This window comes from Chlorocebus sabaeus, chromosome 22 (genome assembly GCF_047675955.1).
Source record: "Chlorocebus sabaeus isolate Y175 chromosome 22, mChlSab1.0.hap1, whole genome shotgun sequence".
Classification (NCBI taxonomy): Eukaryota; Metazoa; Chordata; class Mammalia; order Primates; family Cercopithecidae; genus Chlorocebus; species Chlorocebus sabaeus.
The window spans coordinates 52277666-52299803 of record NC_132925.1 but is presented as its reverse complement, the minus strand read 5'-3'; the positions used below and the strand labels follow the sequence as shown (position 1 = coordinate 52299803).

At 38.2% G+C, this 22138-nt stretch overlaps 1 pseudogene; it reads right to left on the bottom strand.

The window, feature by feature from the left end:
- Nucleotides 1-10872: 10872 nt before the first annotated feature.
- LOC103228026 (glutathione S-transferase Mu 5 pseudogene) lies at nt 10873-12607 on the bottom strand (annotated as a pseudogene).
- Between the last annotated feature and the right edge of the window lie 9531 nt (nt 12608-22138).

The following is a 22138-nucleotide window of genomic DNA, read 5'->3' as shown; positions in this document are numbered from 1 at the left end:
CACCAATCTTTTTTTTTTTCTTTTTCTTTTTTTTTTTTTTTTTTTTTGAGACGGAGTCTCTCTCTGTCGCCCAGGCTGGAGTGCAGTGGCGCGATCTCGGCTCACTGCAAGCTCCGCCTCCCGGGTCCCCACCTTTCTCCTGCCTCAGCCTCCTGAGTAGCTGGGACTACCGGCGCCGCCACCGCGCCCAGCTATTTTTTTTTTTTTTTTTTTTTTTTTTTTTTTTTTTTTTTTTTATTGTTAGTAGAGAGGGAGTTTCACCGTGTTAGCCAGGATGGTCTTGATTTTCTGACCTCGTGATCCGCCCGCCTCGGCCTCCCAAAGTACTGGGATTACAGGCGTGAGCCACCGTGCCTGGCCTGTCACCTATCTTTGTAATGAGCTCTAAATCAAAAGGGCATTCTATTGAGTTAGGGGGGAAAGGGTCTCTCCCTATAGACAAACAGTTGAGGCAATGAGGCCCTCTTGAGTTTCAAAGTGTTCCCCTGTTTCAGAGTAAACCATCGAGCTGGTGTGTGGTGCATTTAGTGTGAAAGCGTTGGGTGTTTCCACTTTTAGTGTGATGTGGTCTAGTGTCCCTCCCTCCATGCAGAGATTTCATTTGCTGCTTTGAACAGAGACTCTCTTTCACTTTCCACCTGGCCCAAGGGAAAAAGAGGTAAATTCTGTGAGTTGTTCAAAATGAGGCTTATGATCTATTTATCTAAGGAGGGAGAGGCTTGAAGATAGTTTTCTGCATTTTGTTTGTCACCTAAATATCCAATCTTCATACCAAAACGTCAGTGAAATTTTCCCTCAATACTGATTGCTCCACTGCACTTCCCTCTTGAGAGGAAGTCAAGAGCCTATTCCTTGTAGCTCTTCTAGTTGGGTAAAATTTGTGTCATGTCTGACTATAGTTTCTGAAGTTTGTGGAATGAAATGGAGACCTTCGCATGGTTTCAACACTGACTGTATATTCTTTGTTCTTTTTACTTCATTTGGTACATTTGGCTCCATTTGGGGAAGAAAATTCTTTTGTGATCCTACATTCTAGCTGCCGTCTAAAGGTCTTTCCAAATTCATATTGTATTTATCTTCTCTGTTGCGAATGTGGTTAGTTGAGATTATTTGCATTGAAGTTCTTTATGGCAAATGCCTTCACATCTTTATTGGAATGTTTTCACCTGGTCTTAAAAAGACCTTTCGTGGTCATCATTATTTCTATATACTTACCCCTACCAGCAGCCCACAGCCCCAAAGAAGATGGAAGATATGATCTTTTAAACAAAATACACTTGATTGTTTTAACTCTTGTGGAAAGAGTAAATATAATGATAACATACTTAGACAATTCTACCCAGGTTAATGAGTAGCATTATCTCACAGGCTATCTGTCCATTTTTAGTGTAAGTGTGATTTGGTAAGTAGAGTATGAACAAAGGTGAAGAAATTTAATAACTTCCATGATCTTATTAAGTTTTTTTTTTTTTTTTTTTTTTTTTTTTGAGACGGAGTCACACTCTGTCCCCCAGGCTGGAGTGCAGTGGCATAATCTCAGCTCACTGCAACCTCTGACTCCCGGGTTCACGCCATTCCCCTGCCTCAGCCTCCCAAGTAGCTGAGACTACAGGCGCCTGCCACCACATCCAGCTAATTTTTTTGTATTTTTAGTAGATATGGGGTTTCACCATGTTAGCCTGGATGGTCTCAATCTCCTGACCTCGTGATCCACCCACCTTGGCCTCCCAAAGTGCTGGGATTACAGGCATGAGCCACCGCGCCCGGCCGATCTTCTTAAGTTTTAATAGAGTGCTTTTTTAATTATCTACTTAGGTATACCCAACTTAAGCCCATACATAAAAATGGCCACTTGGGCACTTTTATTAATAGTCAAACACTAAAATTGTAATAAGGAAATCAGAAAAGGTCATTAACACATGATTTAAAGAAAAAAATACAAATGGCCATTTAAAATAATGTTTACCTCACTAGCTATCAAATACATTTAAATAAAAAATACCATTCCATTAAAAAAAAAAAAAAAAAAAGCCCAAGCTAGGTGTAGAAGTGCACACTTGTAATCCCAGGTGCTGGAGGCTGATGCAGGAGGATTGCATAAACCCAGGAGTTTAACACCAGCCTAAGCAATATAGCAAGACTCTATATCTAAAAAGAAAAAAAATATTAAGTCCAGAACTGGATGGCTTCACAACTGAATTCTACCAAACATTTAAAGAAGAACTGATTCTAATTGTTCTCAAACTCTTCCAAAAAAATTGAAGAGGAGGAAATACTTCCAAATGCATGTTATGAGACCATCATTATCCTAATAGCAAAACCAGACAAGCATGCTACAACACAGGAAAATTACAGACCAATATCCCTGATGAACATAGATGCAAAAATCTTCAAAAAAATAATAGAAAACCCAATTCAACAGCACATTCAAAGGGTTATTCACCATGATAAAGTGGGATTTATCCCTGGGATGCAAGCGTGGTTTGACATATGAAAATCAATAAATGTGATATATGATATCAACAGAATAAATATGGTCTTTTCATTAGATCATTTCAATAAATGCAGAAAAGCATTTGACAGGCTGGCTGTGGTGGCTCACTCCTATAATCCCAGCAATTTGGGAGGCTGAGGCGGGTGGATCACTCAAAGTCAGGAGTTTTAGACCAACATAGTGAAACCCCGTCTCTTCTGAAAGTAAAAAAATTAGCTGGGTGTGGTGTCTTGCATCTGTAATCCCAGCTACCTGGGAGGCTGAGGTAGGAGAATTGCATGAACCCAGGAGACAGAGGTTACAGTGAGCCAAGATCATGCCACTGCACTCCAGCCTGGGTGACAGGATGAGACTCTGTCTCAATTTTTTAAAAAAAACAACCATTTGACAAAATTCAATATCCTTTCATGATGTTATGTATAGAAGGAATGTACCTCAACATAGTAAAGGCCATATATGAAAAGCCCACAGCTAACATCATACTCAATGCTGAAAAGTCAAAAACTGTTCTAAGATTAGGAACAAGACAAGGATGCTCACTCTATGCAACATAGTACTGGAAGTCCTAGCCAGAGCAATGTGGTGAGAGAAAGAAATAAAGGACCTCCAAATTAGGAAGAAAAAAAGGGAAATTATCTATTTGTTGATGACATAATCTGATATATAGAAAATCTAAAGACTCTACCAAAAAAAACTGTTACAACTGATGAATTCTGCAAATTGCAAGATGTAAACCCAACATACAAAAATCAGTAATATTTTTATACACAAACAACAAATTATTCAAAAAATAGGAAAACAATTCTATTTACAATAACATTTTTAAAAATAGGATAAAATAGTTAGGAGTAAATTTAATCAATGAGGCAAAAGACCTGTACACTAAAAATTATAAAATATTGATGAAAGAAGTTGAAGATGAGATAAATAAATGGGATGATACCCTGTATTCGTGAATTGGAAGAATTAATATTGTTAAAATATCCACACTACCCAAAGCAATCTACAGATTCAATGCAATTTCTGTCAAATTCCACTGTCATTTTTCACAGAAATAGAAAAACAATCCAAAAATTTGTATGGAACTGCAAAGGACCCCTAATATCCAAAGTCACCTTGAGCAAAAAGAACAAATCTGAAGGCATCACTTTACCTTATTTGAAAATATATTACAAAACTGTAGTAATCAAAACAGCATGGTAATGGCATAAAAACAGATACATAAACCAAGGGAACAGGATAGAAAGTCCAAAAATAAATGCATGCAAATATGGTCAACTAGTTTTTGACAAGGGTGCCAAAAACACACAATAAGGAAAAGACAGTCTCTTCAGTAAATGGGGTTTGGAAAAATAGATATCCACATACAAATGGATGAAAATGGACTCTTATCTCACACCATATACAAAAACCAATTCAAAATAGATTAAAAACTTAAATGTAAAACCTGAAACTGTAAATCTACTGGGAGAAAACATAGAGGTAAACCTCCATGATATTGGTTTAAGCAACAATTTCTTGGGTAGGACTCCAAAGTACAGGCAACAAAAGCAAAAATAGACCAATGGGATTGCACCAAACTAACAAGTTCCTGCATAGCAAAAGAAACAACAGAGTGAAAATACAGTCCACAGAATGGGAGAAAATATTTGCAAACTATACATCTTTAAGGGGCTAATCTCCAAAATATATAAGTAACTCAAACAACTCAATAGCTGGAAAACAAATAACCCAATTTGAAAATGGGAGAAACACCTGAACAGACATTTCTCAAAAGAAGACATACAAATGGCCAACAGGTCATTAAAAAATGCTCAACATCACTAATTGTCAGGGAAATGCAAATTAAAACCACAACGAGCTATCACTTCAAACCTGCTAAAATGGCTGTTATCAAAAAAACGAAAAGTAAGTGTTGGTGAGGACATAAATAAATAGGAACCCTGGTACACTGTTGGTGAGAATCTAAATTAGTATAGCCATCTGAAAAACAGTATAGAGGTTGCTCAGAAAATTAAAAACAGAATTACCGTATGATACATCAATCTACTCTGGGTATAGGGGATTGAAATAATTATTTCAAAGAAGTATCTATACCCCTATGTTCTTTGCAGCATTATTCACAGTAGCCAAGATATGAAATCAACCTAAGTGTCCATCAGCAAATGAATGAATAAGTAAAATGTGGTATGTATACCCAATGGAATGCTATTTAGGCTTTAAAAAGAAGGAAATTCTGTATAAAAACTCGGATGAACCTGGAAGACATTTCGCTAAGTGAAATCAGCCAGACACAGAAAGATAAATACTGCATGATTACACTTATATGTAGAATCTAAAAAAGTCTAACTCATAGTAGTAGAATGTAGAATGGTGGGTTACCTCAACCATGGATTGGATAAAGAAAATGCAGTCACATACACCATGGAATACTACACAGCCACAGAAAAAAAATAATCGTGTCCTTTGCAGCAGCATGGATGCAGCAAGAGGCCATTATCCTAAGCAAATTAACACAGGAACAGAAGACCAAATACCACGTGTTCTCACTTATAAGTGGGACCTAACTATTGGGCACTTGTGGACATAAAGATGGCAACAATAGACACTGGAGACTGCTGCGGGCGGGGGGAGGAAACTAGGCGTGGAAAAGTGAACCATTGGGTACTATGTCTAGTACCTGGGTGAGGGAATTATTTGTACCCCAAACCTCAGCATCAGCAATATACCAAGGTAACAAACCTACACATGTACCCAATGAATCTAAAATAAACGTTGAAAATACTTTAAAATAAATAAATAGAAATTTTATTTCACCTATGTGTAAAATTAAGTAAGGTTGTGTTTACATAACAAAGGAAATCTCGTTTAAAAAGGTCTCATCTAACTGACTATTTGATGCTGTTTAGAGTGAATATTTAATTTTTAGTAAGTTGTTTTGCTATGATAGAGTCATGGATTTAGAAATTGGACCTTTTTAAGGAGTCTCGTCATAGAATAAAAGCCATTCTTCTTCGCATTGTTCTCACATATTACACAAAGCCTTAACCCTATGTCCAATTTTGTTATTAGATTAAATAAATTAATTAAACTATAATTTAAAAAGATGGATTACCAGGACTGGGGTGAGGGGTGAATAGGGAAAGTTTAGACATTGGTCAAATGGTACAAAGTTTCAGTCAAACAGGGGGAATAAGTTTTAGATATCTATTCTACATCATGGTAGCTGTAGTTAATAATAACATACTGTATATTTCAAAATTGCTAAAAGATTAGATTTTAAATGTTCTCACCACAAACACACAAAAGATAAGTGATAGATATGTTAATTAGCTTGATTTAATCTTTCTACAATGTATGTATATCATCACATTGTACCCCGTAAATATCTACAATTATTATTTGTCAATAATAAAAAAATCGATATTATTATTTGCTTGTCAAATTGGCAGAGTTTTTTCAAATTTATTTTAAATGTTGAGAAGAGTGTAACGAGATACTCTGATATAAACGTGGACACAACCTTGATGAAATATAATTTGAAAATTCTTAGAAAGCTTTGCGGTTTTTGCTTTTCGTTTTTTGTTTTGTTTTGTTTTGTTTTGTTTTTTTTGAAATGGAGTCTGGCTCTGTCGCCCAGGCCGGAGTGCAGTGGCCAGATCTCAGCTCACTGCAAGCTCCGCCTCCCGGGTTTACGCCATTCTCCTGCCTCAGCCTCCCGAGTAGCTGGGACTACAGGCGCCTGCCACCTCGCCCGGCTAGTTTTTTGTATTTTTTTAGTGGAGACGGGGTTTCACCGTGTTGGCCAGGATGGTCTCGATCTCCTGACCTCGTGATCTGCCCGTCTCGGCCTCCCAAAGTGCTGGGATTACAGGCCTGAGCCACGGCGCCCGGCCGGTTTTTGCTTTTTGACCCAGACATTCTACTGCAAGGAAACCATCCAAGGTAATAATCAGTGAAGAATATAAGTGTTATGTACAGGGGCACTTATTGCACTGTTATTCATAAGAAGAAAAGAATTTAAAACAACCCATTTTCAAATACTAAGGAAATGTCTAAATAGATTGTACTACTTAAGATGAAATGTCATATAATCATTAAGATTGTGTTTTGGAAGAATTTTAGCAACATGGGAAAAGTAGAAGATGTACTGTTAAGTGATAGAAGCAGACCACTCTACATAAGTTAAATAATGATGTGTTATGTGCCCAAAATAAATCTGGAAAGAAATACACAAAAATATCAATGATACTATCTTGCTAATGGGATGACAGGTGATATTTTTATTTTTCTTAAAATTTCTCCACATTTTCCAAGTGTTTTTATAACAAGCATGCAGTATTTTATAATAAAGTATGTTATTTTATAATAAAATGCATTATTTTATAATAAAATATGTTAAAATGTGTATTGTGTTTACATATGCTATACATAATATCTGTGTATCCACAGTATGCTCTCAGCAGGATGAGGGCATGAGGACCTTATGTCATCCTTAAGATGACAGGTCAGGCCTTTCATGATATGTTTGCTGTCTACCTTTGTAGTTCGACCGCTTACTCTTCTTAGAACCTTCCATTTCACTTAAGTCATGCTGAACGACTTGCAAGCTCCCCGCACACGCCATGTTTGTTCTTGTCTCAGCATCTCTACAGATGTTGTTGTTTTTTCTTCCTGGAATGCTCTGGGCTTGATTTCAGGAGCAGAGAAGTTCATTCCTTTGGAGAAAAGACTTGTAAGAACAAGAGAAGGACCTCAGTTCCGGGGGTTCTGGGGTACAAGGCAAAACATCAAGACAGGATGTCAGGCAGAGGGGAATAAGGTGGAACCCCAGTTATGGGAATCGAGTAACCAAGAAACACGTTAAATTAGGTGCTAGAAAACTTGATGCTGAGTTCTCTAATGCTAGACTAAAACCCTTTGGTTCCTACTCCCTGAAGATATTACCGACGCCCATATTTTAATCTAAAAACAAAATCAAATTCTAAAGCTAAATAAAAAATGAATTGCCATTTTTGTACCATAGTTCATCTTCATGAGAAGGAGTGAGGGAGAATTTGTTTTATCCTTAACCCTTGCTGAATAATCAACTAGGTCAGCCTCTGTCAAGCTTCCTCTATATACGAGCTTCCCAACCTGTTTCACATCATAGAGTTGATAGAAGTGATATCTTTATGGCACATAGGGGTAAATACAAGAGGCCCCCATGGACACAAATAATCACCCTTGGTTCTCTGTGGGCCCCAGTCCTGGCCAGCTCCCCTTAGGGCTAAAATGATCATTATCTCAACCTACCTGAGACGCATTCCCTGCACACCAACTCTGATCTACATCATTCCAGGCTGAGTTGAGTCTAGTCAGCTTGCAAATGTCCCCAGGAAAAGAGATTTTCTCCCTCTTCCTTAGGTAGTTTTTCTCCTTTGACTGTTTCCTCAGATGTTGCCATCTGAATAGCAACCAGAGAATCCTCCTTTCAAACCACACACTAGTCTAGGCACCACTACCATTTTTAAGGACTTTATTTTAGTGTACACCCATGATTGCATTCTTTAAAGAAGCAATTTCCTGTTACTTTCTTTTGTACAATACCCTAAAGTTATGCTGTACCTTACATATGATGACCAGACCATGACTTGCATTTCAATAGATTGCTTAATACGCATCTTTTCTATCAAGAGTCAGCAAATTTCTGTAAGTGGAGACAGAAGTAAATCAGTTAGCAATCAGCCAACAGCTATTTTATTCCGGTTGTGTGAGGGGCCCTATAATAGATCCTTCAGGAAGGAAAAAGGAACAAAAGAAAGAGAAGATGTGAGGAGTTTCTGTTGACCACTGTCTTCTGGTGTCTTATGATGCATCACAAACAGACTTATTTCCACCTTTCTTATTCTCTGCAAAAATACCATCCCTAAAAATGTGCTGCTTAATTTTGGTGATCATATTTTAAAGGAATAATAGATATGGAAAAAGGCAATTTTATAAAAGTACCATCAACTGTTCCTTTTTAAGGGAACAGTTAAAATGCTACCTATTGCAAATTGCTCAGACTTAATTTCATTTCACCAAGGATAGGAAAATGATCAAATATTTTTTGATTTGTTAATCTTGCCGATTAGCTCAACTAGTTCCTACCATGAGCAGCTAATGGAAAGAGGTGATATTCCAGACTCTATAGATTCATTATTTGTTTCTGTCCCTCCCACTTCTCCAGTGTAGAAGTGTTGGTGCATAAAACTGTGAAATCATTTACATTTTCCTTCCGCCTAATGCTTCCTTAAAATGGCACATGCATCCCTTGCTTTGGAAAGCAGTAGCTGCTGTGCCTTTTTCTAGCTCCCATTTTCCTTATAAATAATAATACTTAGTTCTAACAGCGATAGTAGCAACCTTAGAAGAGTTTCAACAACACGACTTAGGCAGAAACTACTCTTCATTTTAAAAAGTTTTACTTGTCAAATAAAGATTGAATATATTCAACATGTCCAACATGATGATTTGATACACATACACTGTATAATGATTACCACAATCAAATTAATGAATACGTCCATCACTACCCATCCTGCACAGTGGATCCCCAGAACTTGTTCATTTTAGCACGGAAAGTTTGTACTTTGATCAACATCTCTCCAGTTCCCGCACTCCTGCCGCTGGCAACCACCGTTCTACTCTCTGCTTCTATGAGTTCAGCCTTTTTCAGATTTCATGTATGTATTAGTCCGTTGTTGCACTGCTATAAAGAAATACCTAAAACTGGGTCATTTGTAAAGAAAAGAGGTTTCATTGGCTCATGATTCCGCAGACTCTACAGCGGGGGTGTCCAATCTTTTGGCTTCCCTGGGCCACATCGGAAGAAGAATTATCTTGGGCCACACATAAAATACACTAACACTAACTAATAGCTGATGACCTAAAAAAAAAAAATTGCAAAAAAATCTCCTAATACTTGTGTATGTGTGTGTGTGTGTGTATTATCTTAATTCTCAAAATATTCTTAAAAGGCAAACACAAGTGTATTAGTGTATTTTGCAGATGCAGAGATCGAAATTCACACACAGTAACTACATCATGAAGCCAGGTGCCAAATGCTAGAGGTCACATTCTGAAACACCTCTCAGCACCATCACACATTCAGATTATGTGCGTAGTTTCCTAGCTCTGAGAATAAAGTTCAAACTCCTCAATTCAGTATATAAGGCTTTATAGCATGGTGTTTGGTTACATGAATATGTTCTTTAGTGGTGATTTCTGAGATTTTGGGGCAGCCATCACCTGAGCAGTGTACACTGTACCCAATGTGTAGTCTTTTATCCCGCACGCCCTTTCTCCCAAGTCCCCAATCCACGGTATCATTCTTACGCTTTTGCATCCTCATAGCTTAGCTCTCACTTATGAGTGAGAACAAAGGATGTTTGTTTTTCCATTCCTGAGTTACTTTACTTAGAATAATGGTCTCCAATTCCATCCAGGTTGCTGCAAATGCCATTATTTCATTCCTTTTTAAGGCTGAGTCCATGGTGTGTGTGTGTGTGTGTGTGTGTGTGTATACCATAATTTCTTTATCCACTCATTGTTCTTGCTGGAGTAATGTGGTATCACATTGTGGGTTTTATTTGCATTTCCCTGATCATTAGTGATGCTGAGCAATTTTTCATGTTTGTTGGCTATTTGTATATCTTCTTTTGAGAATTGTCTATTCATGTCCTTAGCCCACTTTTTTTTTTTTTTTCTTGAGACAGAGTCTCGCTCTGTTGCCCAGGCTGGAGTGCAGTGGTGCAATCTCAGCTCACTGCAACCTCCACCTCCCGGGTTCAAGCGATTCTCCTGCCTCAGCCTCCCGAGTAGCTGGGACTACAGGCATGTGCCATCATGCCTGGCTAATTTTTTGTATTTTTGGTAGAGACGGGGTTTCACCGTGTTAGCCGGGATGGTCTCTATCTCCTGATCTTGAGATCCACCCGTCTCCAAATGCTGCGCCCAGCCTAGCCCACTTTTTGATGAGACTTTTTTTTTTTTTTCTTACTGATATGTTTGAGCTCCTTGTATATTCTGGATATTAGTTCTTTATGAGATGTATAGATTGCAAAGATTTTCTCCCACTCTGTGGGTTGTCTGTTTACTCTGCTGATTGTTTACTTTGCTGTGCAGAAGCTTTTTAGTTTAATTAAGGTCCGTCTATTTTTCTTTGTTTTTGTTGCATTTGCTTTTGGGTTCTTGGTTATGAAGTCTTTGCCTAAGACAATGTCTAGCAGAGTTTTTCCGATGTTATCTTTTAGAGTTTTTATAGTTTTACATCTTAGATTTAAGTCCTTGATCCATCTTGAGTTCAAAATCTCATAATATTCTAAGAAAGTTTACAAATGTGTGTTGGGCCACATTCAAAGCCATTCTGGGTCACATGCAGCCTGTGGGCCGTGGGTTGGACAAGCTTGCTCTACAGGAAGCATGGCTGGGGAGGCGTTAGAAAACTTAAAATCATGGCAGAAGGTGAAGAGGAAACAGCACATCTTCACATGGCCAGAGCAGGAGGAAGAGAGTGAAGGGGGAGGTACTACATACTTTTGTTTTCATGGTTCAGGCTTTACTGGGCATCACACAGGGCTGGGGTAGGGACCCAGCAAAGGGAGCAGGGCATGCAGATGGTCTTTGAGGACAGTGCTGGGGAGCTCAGGGATCAGTCCAGCTTTTCAAAGAAGAAACAAGCACTGATAGGAAAAGCAGTCAGGTTGGTGTTAGTGCAGAAAAAGGGAGATGTTAGGAGGGGACTTTGATGGAAGATAGTGGGAGCTGAAGCTTTAAAGAGCCTCGATGCAGGAGGGATCATGTTAGAAGAAAGGAAGCCAATGAGGCCTGGGGGAAAAAGAAGAGAGTGGAAAGAAGGAAAAAGGAAGAAGCCTGGTCCAGGGAGTCGGGCTGTTCTCCAGTGTTCTCCAGGCTCCCAGGCATAGCTGACTTCCCAAACAAAGGACCTTGGAGGCATTGGCTGGACTTCATGTAGGCAGAGATCTTCTTCAAACCCTCAAATCGGGAGATGAAGTCCTTCAGGTTTGGGAAGACATCCAGGCAGCTGGGCTCAAATATACAGTTCAGGTCAAGGATGTCATAGGCGAGGAAGTCCACAAAGGTGATTTCATCTCCTGCAAACCATGGCTGCTTCCCCAGAAACTGCGAGTAGAGCATTAGCTTTTCAGGGAGTTCCACCAAGTACTTTGGCTTCACTTTCTCAAATTCTGGGATGTAGCAGATCATGGCCAGCTGCACCAGGTTGTCCATGGACTGGTTCTCCGAAATGTCCACACGAATCTTCTCCTCTTCTGTCTCCCCACACAGGTTGTGCTTGCGGGCAATGTGGCACAGGATGGCATTGCTCTGGGTGATCTTGTGAGCCCCATCGAACAAGTAGGGCAGATTGGGAAAGTCCAGGCCCAGCTGGAATTTTTCATGCAACTACTGGCTTCTGTCATAGTTAGGAGAGTCCCCCATCGTGTACTTCTTTTCCTCGTAGCTTGAGTCTGTATATTCCAAGAGCAGGCGGATGATGTGTGCCAACCCGTGGATGTCCCCGTACCCCAGTGTCATGGGCATGGTGCTGGTTGGTGCAGATTCTGCAGACCAGTACTACACACTTTTAAGCAACCAGATCTCATGAGAATGCACTCACTATCACGAGAACAGCAAGGGGGAAATCCGCCCCCATGATCAATCATCTCCTGCCAGCCCCTCCCCCAACACTGGGGATTACAATTCAACATGAGATTTGGGCAGGGACACAAATCCAAACCATATCAATGTATAAATGAGATCATACAATATGTGTCCTCCTGTGCCTGGATGATTTCACTCAGCATAATGTCCTCCAGGTTCATCCATGTTGTTCCAAATGGCAGGATTTCCTTGCTTTTTATGGCTGAATAACTTTCCATTGTATGTATGTACCACATCTGTGAGGCTGGCTATTATCACAAAGACAAGAGATAACAAGTATTGGCAAAGGGATGGAGAAAAGGGAACCGTTGTACACTGTTGGTAGAATGTAAATTGATATACCCATTATGGAAAATAGTATTAAGATTCCTTTAAAAATTAAAAATGGAACTGCCTTATGATCCAGCATTCCCACTGCTGAGTACATATACAACAGGAATGAAATTATTAGGTTGAAGTCCTATCTGTACTCTCAGGTTCATTGCAGCATTATTCATAATAGCCGAGATAGGGAGCCAAGACTGACCTAAGTATCTGTCTATGGCGGAATGGATAAAGAAAATGTGGCACAAACAACTTACTCTTTGTGCGCATTGAAGAACAACTAGACTTAGGACAGACAACTTTCCTATCATAACTTTTTAACAGAAACTAGTAATATATGGGATCTGTATTTTTTTCTGTACAGATAAGCTATGTTATTTGCCTTAGGTTTATAGGATGGGATGTGTAGACAGGCTTTTAGAAGCTGTTTTCTTTCATCTTAGTCAACATTCTTGCAATTTGGGTACTTGCCCACAGATTAGAGGGGTCTTTTCTGGTTTTATAGGACAATCAGCTAAATTTTCCTAGCCAGTATGGAGAACTGAAGCAGGGACAGCCCACAGCCTAGTCAGCTATGTTTTCGTTTTTGGTTTTTGGTTTTTTGACACAGAGTTTCACTCTCTTTGCCCAGGCTGGAGGTGCAATGGTGCGATCTCAGCTTACTGCAGCCTCCGCCTCCTGGGTTCAAGCTATTCTCCTGCCTCAGTCTCCTGAGTAGCTGGGATTACAGGTGCCTGCCACCACAACTGGCTAATTATTTTTGTATTTTTAGTAGAGACAGGGTTTCACCATGTTGGCCAGGCTGTTCTCAAACTCCTGGCCTCAAGTGATCCACCCACCTCAGCCTCCCAAAGTGCTGGGATTACAGGCGTGAGCCACCACGCCCAGCCATTTTTTATTATTTTTAATAATAGCTCAAGTACATCCAACAATTCCACTTCTAGGTGTTTAGCCAAGATAAATGAAAACACATCCATGTAAAAACTTGTACCTGAATGTGCATACCAATCTTATTCATAGAAGTCAAAAAGTGGACACAACCCAAATGTCCAGCAATGGATGTATCAGTAAACAAAATGCGATCTATCCATACAATAAAATATTATCCAGCAATAAAAAAGAATGAAATACTAAAACATATTAGAACATGGATGAGCCTCAAAAACGTTATGCTAAGTGAGAGAAGCCAGTCACAAAACACCACATACTGCATGATTCCTTTTGTATGAAATGTCCAGAATAGGCAAATCTGTAGAGACAGAAAGTAGATTCATGGCAGCCATGGGCTGGGGGAGGCAAGGAGGGGAGGGAAAAGGGGAATGACTGTTAATGGGTATGGGGTTTCTTTTTGGGGTGATGAAAATGTTTTAAAGTAGATTGAGGTGATGCTTGCACAGTTCTGGATATACTGAAAGCCACAGAATTGTACACTGTAAATAGGTGCATTATATAATGTGCATTGTGTCTCCATAAAGCTGACGTTTAAAAAATAGCTCAATCATAATAACCATAAAGTGTGGGTTAGGAATATGACTTCCTTTCAAAGAGTACAGTATGGAAAGAGGGAAAAAAAGAATAACTTTATCATGAAGAAAGCTGACAGACACCCCCTTAGCCAGGTGGTCAAGGTTGACATGATGTGATGAGGACAGCACTTATTCCTGTGGGTCCCCCTCCCCCAAACCCACAACCCCAGTCTAACCATGAGAGACACCAGGCAAACCCCAACTGAAGGACATTCTATGACATACGCAACCAGTCCGGTGCAAAACTGTCAAGGTCATCAAGAACCAAGAAAGCCTAAGAAACTCACAACCAAGAGGAGTCCAAGGCAACAGGATGGCTAAGTGAAATGCGGCACCCGGGATGGGATCCTGGGACAGAAACAGGACGCGAGGGAAAGACTGGGGACATCTGAATGAAACATGGGCTCTATTAATAATATATACCAACATGGGTCCATTAATTGTGACAAATGTATCATACTAATGTAAAATATTAATAATGGGAAACTGGGATTTGCCTAACTTCTTTGTGTCTCTTTCCTCATCTCCAAAGTAGGGGTACTAATGCTACCTACGTCAATGGTTTGTGGGGTGTAAGTGATTTAAGCCATTATATAATGTTGAACAGTGCCTGATAGGAAGTGCTCAATACATGTTAGCTACTATTACTATAGTTATTCATAATTTCAGACATTTTGTTTTAAAATGAGAGAGAGAGGTTAAGAACAAATCTACTTAGTGTAACCATAAAGCTGATTGTTTTAAAAGAGGTTCAAAAGTGCTGCCCTTGCCTGATGTGTATTAAGTAAACACCTTTTTCAGAGGGAGGTGATAGAGAATTGAATACATTGGTACGTTTTTCTCTTAACCCATCTACTTTTAAGATAAAGTTGGAAGGAAATGGAATAAAGTATATATACCCAAGGGGTAAAATGTAAAGGGAATACTTTATATACTGCATAAGGGAGGAGAAATAGCAAGGAAACTATAAATAGTCCCCAAATTAAAAACACCCAGCTCACAAATATCACACACACATATATATACACACACAAATATTATGAATATAGTCAATTACAAAATACAGAATGCCTGGTTAAATTTGAATTTCAGATAAATGGCAAGTACTTTTTTTAGTATAAAGTTGTCTCGAATATCGCATGGGTCACACACTAAACAATGATTTGTTTATCTGAAATTCAAATTTAACTAGGCATCCTGTATTTTCATTTGCTAGAGTTGGCAACCCTGCTGAAAGAGCATTATGCATTTCAGGTGTGTTGCGGTGGCTCAGGCCTATAATCCCAACACTTTGGGAGGCCAAGGCAGATGGATCATTTGAGGTCAGGAGTTCGAGACCAGCCTGGCCAACATGGTAAAAACCCCATCTCTATTAAAAATATAAAAATTAGCTGGGCGTGGTAATGGGTGGCTGTAATCCTAGCTACCGAAGAACCTGAGGTATGAGAATCACTTGAACCTGGGAGGCAGAGGCTGCAGTGAGCCGAGATTATGCCACTGCACTCTAGCCTGGGATGGAGCGAGACTCTGTCTCAAACAAACAAAAATACGAATGATCCTTATGCATTTCAATGTTTATTATGTTTTCTTTCTCAGATAATCATGAGGCAGGGTGTGGTGGCTCACGCCCGTAATCCCAGCACTTTGAGATGCCAAGGAGGGTGGATGGCTTAAGCCCAGGAGTTCACGACCAGCCTGGGCAACATGGTGAAACCTCATCTCTACAAAAAATACACAAAAAAAATACAAAAATTAGCCGTGTGTGGTGGCACGTACCTGAAGTCCCAGCTACTCGGGAGGCTGAGGTGGGAGGATCACCTGAGCCCAGGAGGCAGAGGCTGCAGTGAGCCACTGCACTCCAGCTCAGGTGACAGAGTGAAACCTTGCCTCAAAAAAAAAAAAAAAAAAAAAAAAAAGATAATCATGAGAAACTTAGAAAACTGATCAGAAGTCCCTTTGAATGTCTCATGCATTTGCTAAGCAGTAATTCTGTAAGCTGCAGTGATGCTGCTGTGTTTCCATCAAAGGTCACCAACTTGTTGGAAAAAAAATTAGAAGTTGCAACAATTACATCTTTAAAGAAATTAATTTATCAAATCACCTTTTCCATTTAAATTCAAGAATAAAAATATTCTATATTATAATTTCAAGGTTTCAGTGAGAAAAAAAGGAGAAAATATTAGTGAATGAAAGAGAAGCAGAGAAGAGGAACAGCAGATGTGGAGATGGAGGGAGGCATGAGACAGAGACAAAGGTAGACGAGAATGAGCGGGGACCAAACAGAGGAGAGAGAAGGACAAAGGCAACCAGGCACAGGAGGCTCTGGGGTGAACTGCTGTGCAGAGGCTGTGGTCTCAACCAGCCGGGAGAGCACATCGGGGAGCTGGAGTGCACTGGTCCTCAGAGCCAGGTCAATGTCACCCTAAGGACTAGAAGAAATCAAGCTGAGGGTTGGATATAAGGTATCCTTCCTACCCTGCTGCTAAACAACCTTTCGCTTTAAGCTGAAATGAGAATATTAGAAATGAAGAAAGGAAGGGGTGAGGCAGGGAAAAGGGGAAAAGGAAGGCAGGAAGAAAAGGGTCCAGCTTTCTCTTTAGTTATATGTAATAATTTATCTAACTCAACGGGAGGGACTTTAAAAAATAACAATCTTTTTTTTAATGTGCCTTCCAGCTTTCTTTCTTTTATTTTTAATTTTTGTGGGTACACAGTAGGTGCATATATTTATGGCACACGTGAGATATTTTGATACAGGGATGAGCCCTGTGAAATAAAAACATCATGGAGAATGGGGTAACCATCTCCTCCAACAACACAATGGACCATCTTGAGTTTGGCTTGGGAATTAAACAAATCTCTGTCTCTCTCTCTCAAACACACACACACACACCCCATGATTAGACTCTGCATGTTTGACCCTAACTCAGTTCTGCTTCCTTTCCAGCATACTTGAACCTGGCAAAGTGGCAAAGGTGGGGAAGAGCTGAGTCACCAAAGATAAAGTATAATTCAAGCAATCCATCTGTAAATCATAAAGATTTAGTTGTATGTTAAATTGTTACCAGGCCCAAAGAGTCAGACTTTGAGAAAAGATTTTGAGCTGTTACACTTTGGATCATTCAGAAAATGAAAACTGGCAGTATTTTACTCAGGAAAATTCATTTCTAGTATGTGAGTATTTTTAAAGCACATGGATGTGGAAATTTTAGAGGAAAACGTCCTTATATATAATTGAAATGAAATATAAGTGTGCTTCATGTTACGGTGAGCACATATCAAAAGTCTTTGTTGTATAGGCCCTCGTTCTCTGAGGAGAAAATGCCTGATATTAACAAACAAGGATGGTGAGAATAGTATTTGGGGTTGTTTAATTTAGAAACAAGGATGGATAATAGCCAACAGATTTCTTGGCTTTAAATAAGACCCTGGTGACATGTTTCATTTTGATTTCTGAGATTAATTAATTATGGGAAAAATCTTAGAATTTATTTAAAGGGTCACATGGGAAAAGTCATGCAGCAGGAGAGAGGTTTGGTCTGAGATGGAGGAGGAGTTCCAAGATAGGATGACTGGCATGTGGAAAATTACTGAGAAACAAATAACGGCTAATGTTCATGTTCTCCAAATTAGAAAGGAGAAATTATTTTTGATACCACTGTAGAGAAAATTGTGTATTTACACAATTTTGTGGGGCGGGGGGCGGGGGAAGAACTTGGTGTACACAGAATGGGAAACTTTCCGAATTATCCTGTGTTGTGTCTCTGGTATCTAGCACAATGCTTGAGATATAGATTTTCTTCTGAAATGTTGGATTTCTACTGAAATCCATTTTTTGCATATGGATTATGGGATCCAACATTTAAGTAGAAGAGAGTGAATTCAAGAGCAGTTGCACATTCTGATAAATGGAGAAACTGTAAGATTAAAAAGAAGGTTCAGGCTGGGCGCCGTGGCTCAGGCCTGTAATCCTAGCACTTTGGGAGGAAGAGGCGGATGAATCACCTGAGGTCAGGGGTTCGAGACCAGCCTAGCCAACATGGAGAAACCCCATCTCTACTAAAAAAAAAAAAAAAAAAAAGAAGAAGCAAAAATTAGCCGGGCCTGGTGGTGTGTGCCTGTAATCCCATAATCCCAGCTATTTGGGAGGCTGAGGCAGGAGAATTGCTTGAACCTGGGAGGCAGAGGTTGCAGTGAGCTGAGATTGCACCACTGCGCTCTAGCCTGAGCAACAGGTGAAACTCTGTCTCAAAAAAAAAAAAAAAAAAAAAAAAAAAGGTTCATTGAAGAAAGAAATATAGATCATTTTATTAGACTGGAACTGGCTTCAGCAATTTAGGTTCCTTAAGCATCTGCTAAGGTTACTGCAAAAAGGCCTGAGTGTAGCCAAAGCATCAGATTTTAAAGGAACATACAACGCAGCTGTTGAAATTGAAGACGCAAAGGTGAAGATTTCTCTTTGGTCTCTTTTCTATCTATGTCTGACAATAGTTTCACATAGTATGCTTTTCCTTTTTTTTTTTTTTTTTGGTAAACTGTAGAGTATTTGGGGGGAGTCTTTCTGCTGTAGAATATACTCCCCAGAAACAAACACGGTGGGGAAAAAAAATAAAAAGAAAAAACATAAGCAAAAGATTCCATCTAGAGAGCTAAATTTTAGCTTGCCCTGTCTTCCATCCACTTTCCTCATTGATCTAAGGTCTTCTGCAAAGATAACAAAATTAATGGCAAAGTCACATGTGCCATCACATATTCAAGCTTCTATTCTCTACTTCCCCATTTATCTCATGTCTCTCATCTCCCCTGTCAGAATTCTTTCACAGCTTCTGATTATTTTTTAAAAGCCATGTTAACAGTTTGTTCCACATATTAACTACTTTTGCTGGAAAAAATCTTTAGCCATGATTTAATTCTTTTTTTTATTTTTCACCAGGCGCCTCTTGCCTAATCTGCCTGCAACTCTAGATTTTGCAGCTTTCCACACACATTGCTTCACACTTTTCTCTGAAAAAGATGACTTTTTTAGAATTGCCATTATGTAAATGTTACTCTTCTTACAGAAAATTCTGCTGAAGCTAAATTCCTCCTCACCAAGCGCATTCATTTAGGTAAACAAATCCTTCAATACACGATGTTCTTTCTCTGTTTGGTACAAGTAATCATCTGAAAAAAAATTAATCAAGTGATTCTCAAAACTTACAAAGTAAATAGCCAGAGTTTAATTCAAAACCATCAAGTTTGCAGTTATAGCATTCATTCATATTCTGCAATGCCTTCTCTTCCACTTAAAACTGCTCAGTGGAGTCAAACTCTAAAAAGTACCTTCTTAATAATAGTTACTGTCCCACAAATTCTATCATATTCATGCCAAGAATAAAACTTTCACTTTTCTGCATAGGAGTAAGTAGAAAATGAACTTTAATTCCTTTTCCCAATTTAAGATGAGTATTTATTCAGTAGCTACATTTTTTTGGCGCCGTATCGGGATACAGGTGCAGTTCCTTTCTAGTTTCACATTGTCTGGAATGTTCCATGTGTTGATCCAAAATATACTTTATGTTCCGCAAATGAGAGGAAGAGCTTGGAGGCCTGGATCATTTTACAACAGTAGTTTTTAAACAATAATTTGAAACAATTCAGTGTTTTGCATATTTTATTTACATTTTCATGACCAATGAGATACTTTTCCCCATATTTGACTTTTACTATTTTGTTAACTATTAATGTAATACATAAATCCCTGAAAAATGGAGAAAAAAGTGAGAAAAGAAAAATCACCAGTACTCTGTCCCCCAGAGGTAAGAACTTTTTAGCAATTCAGAGTATCTGTCTTCAAGTTTTTAGTTCATTTTAACTTTTTTGAAAGTTAGTTTCGCAACCTGCTTTTTAAATAATATTTTGCACGTCCTCCATTTTCAACTGCCTAGAGTGGGAAAACAATCTTGTTAGCTACTATTTCTCATCAAAAATAGTCCAGGATTTGATTATGTGAACTTGTGGGGATGGAGGACATGCCAGGAATAGCAATATCAGTTGTGTTATAGAGGAGAGAAGAGGATGCAAGAGAGGCAGTCTAAGGACAATCGATGCACATTGACAGTCCCCCAAATCCATAACACAGAGCTCAAATTGCTTTGGGTTTGTGCAGATTTTTGAAGTTACTTAAATAAATTTCACCCTACTCACCCTTATAAATCCTTTCCAGTTTTTTTTTTTCCTTCAGTCTGAATGGTTAATTATTGGCTTTGTAAGTATTCAGAGAAGTATTAGGGTATAAGAAATATTCACTGGTATTAGTGTTTTAGATTTCAATAATCAGTAATAATTCTTAAATATTTTCCAAATATTTTTTTGGTTTGAATAAAATCATGGCACGTAAATTTTTTTCCCTCAAAATATACTAACTCAATAATAGTGATCAAGGCCTCAGATATTATAAAAGTATTGTTCTTTTATCATATGATGCATTTAGGCTCCTGAAGCTATTATATTTCAATGCTTAATTAGTCATTTCTAAAGATAAGCATTCACTTTGTCTCAAAATGAAACAAACATGAAGTCATAATTAGGATTTAAATTGGGTAAGGTATTACAGAATCTCAGGTTTGTTATTTTTTTCTAAGACACATGACTCATTTTGGATGGGTTTTGAACTAACATATTTATGACTTCCATTGGGATGCAAAATAGTATGTTTTTGTTTTTCTTTGGTTTTGTTTTTAACAATCAATTCCCTGCACTAATGGTCTGGGTGAACTCAACATGGAAATGTCCTTCATATTTTTCAGTTAAATTGATCAAAATGACATGTTGCTCTTTGCTTTTTGTTTGTTTTTTGGCCACTGTACATTAGCTAATTCTTTAAACTACGAATTATTTTTTGCACGGATCTAGTAAAAGAGAGAAGGGAATATTTGTTGTTAAATATAACAGAATAAATTATAATTGTATGTTTGTAGGTAACTTGTAGATATGTACTGCAATTTCCTAATAAATATTACTTCATTTCTCAGGCAATTCACTATAGAAATTATGCACTCTCCCACAATACAAAAAAAGTAATGTCACAAAGGTGACTTCTAAGATACATATTGACAATAAAGAGTCATAAGCACATGGTGGGCAAAAGTCCTAGCAAACTTGAAAAATATTTAACTGAACAATAATGGAGCAATGCCAGATGCTAAAAGTCACCAAAGATAATTTTAATTGTTGTAGATATAATGGTGTTCAATGACAGCTGTTTTGGAACAAAAAGGTTATTTCCTGAAAATTTCAGTAAGTTTTCTCCTAAAATAAACTCTCATTGATTGTTAAAATTACTAATTGTCCTTAATGGCAAATAGACACTAGAGTTGGCTAATAACTTTAAATATGGAGTCATTCCTACATGTTGATTTGTAAACACTATCTGGAGGAAAAATTAAAAAGACATAATGTAGCTGAGGGTTATTTCTCCCTATGGAGATATCACAGGACTCTTATGTAAGAGAAGTCGTTGAAAAAAAATATCTAAAGCAAAAACTACTCACGAACCGAATGTTGCAACTTTCCCACTAAGCACAGCTTCCTCTCTCCTTTCCCCTCTCTTTTTTTGGAAATGACAAGAATAAGTTTTTTTAAAAAATAAATTTTGTGAAATTATAAATTTAAAAAATTAATTATTTAACAGAAGAGATATCACATTAGTAAATAAAGGTGTATTTTGTATGCTGGCCTAGTAGTACTAGAATAAAAACTACTTTAGGTGTTGTGTTTATTTATATATTACAAGCCTATTTTTAAGTTTGTTTGACCCAAGATTATAATTGTATATGCTACACTTAAGTAAAAGTAATGTGGGGAAATGTAAAGATAAAGAAGGCAGAGTTTCTGTTCTCAAGCCAAGATACATACTCATTCCATTCATTTATTAATTCATTTTATTTCATTTTTCTCTAATTAAGAAAACTAATATGTATTTATTATTTTTAAAATTGGAAAGTTCAGAAAAAGATAAAGAATAAGAATCACTTGAATATGGACCATCACCCGGAGATAACCACTGTTAAAACATAAAGAAAACATAAACTTATGGTTTTCCTCTATA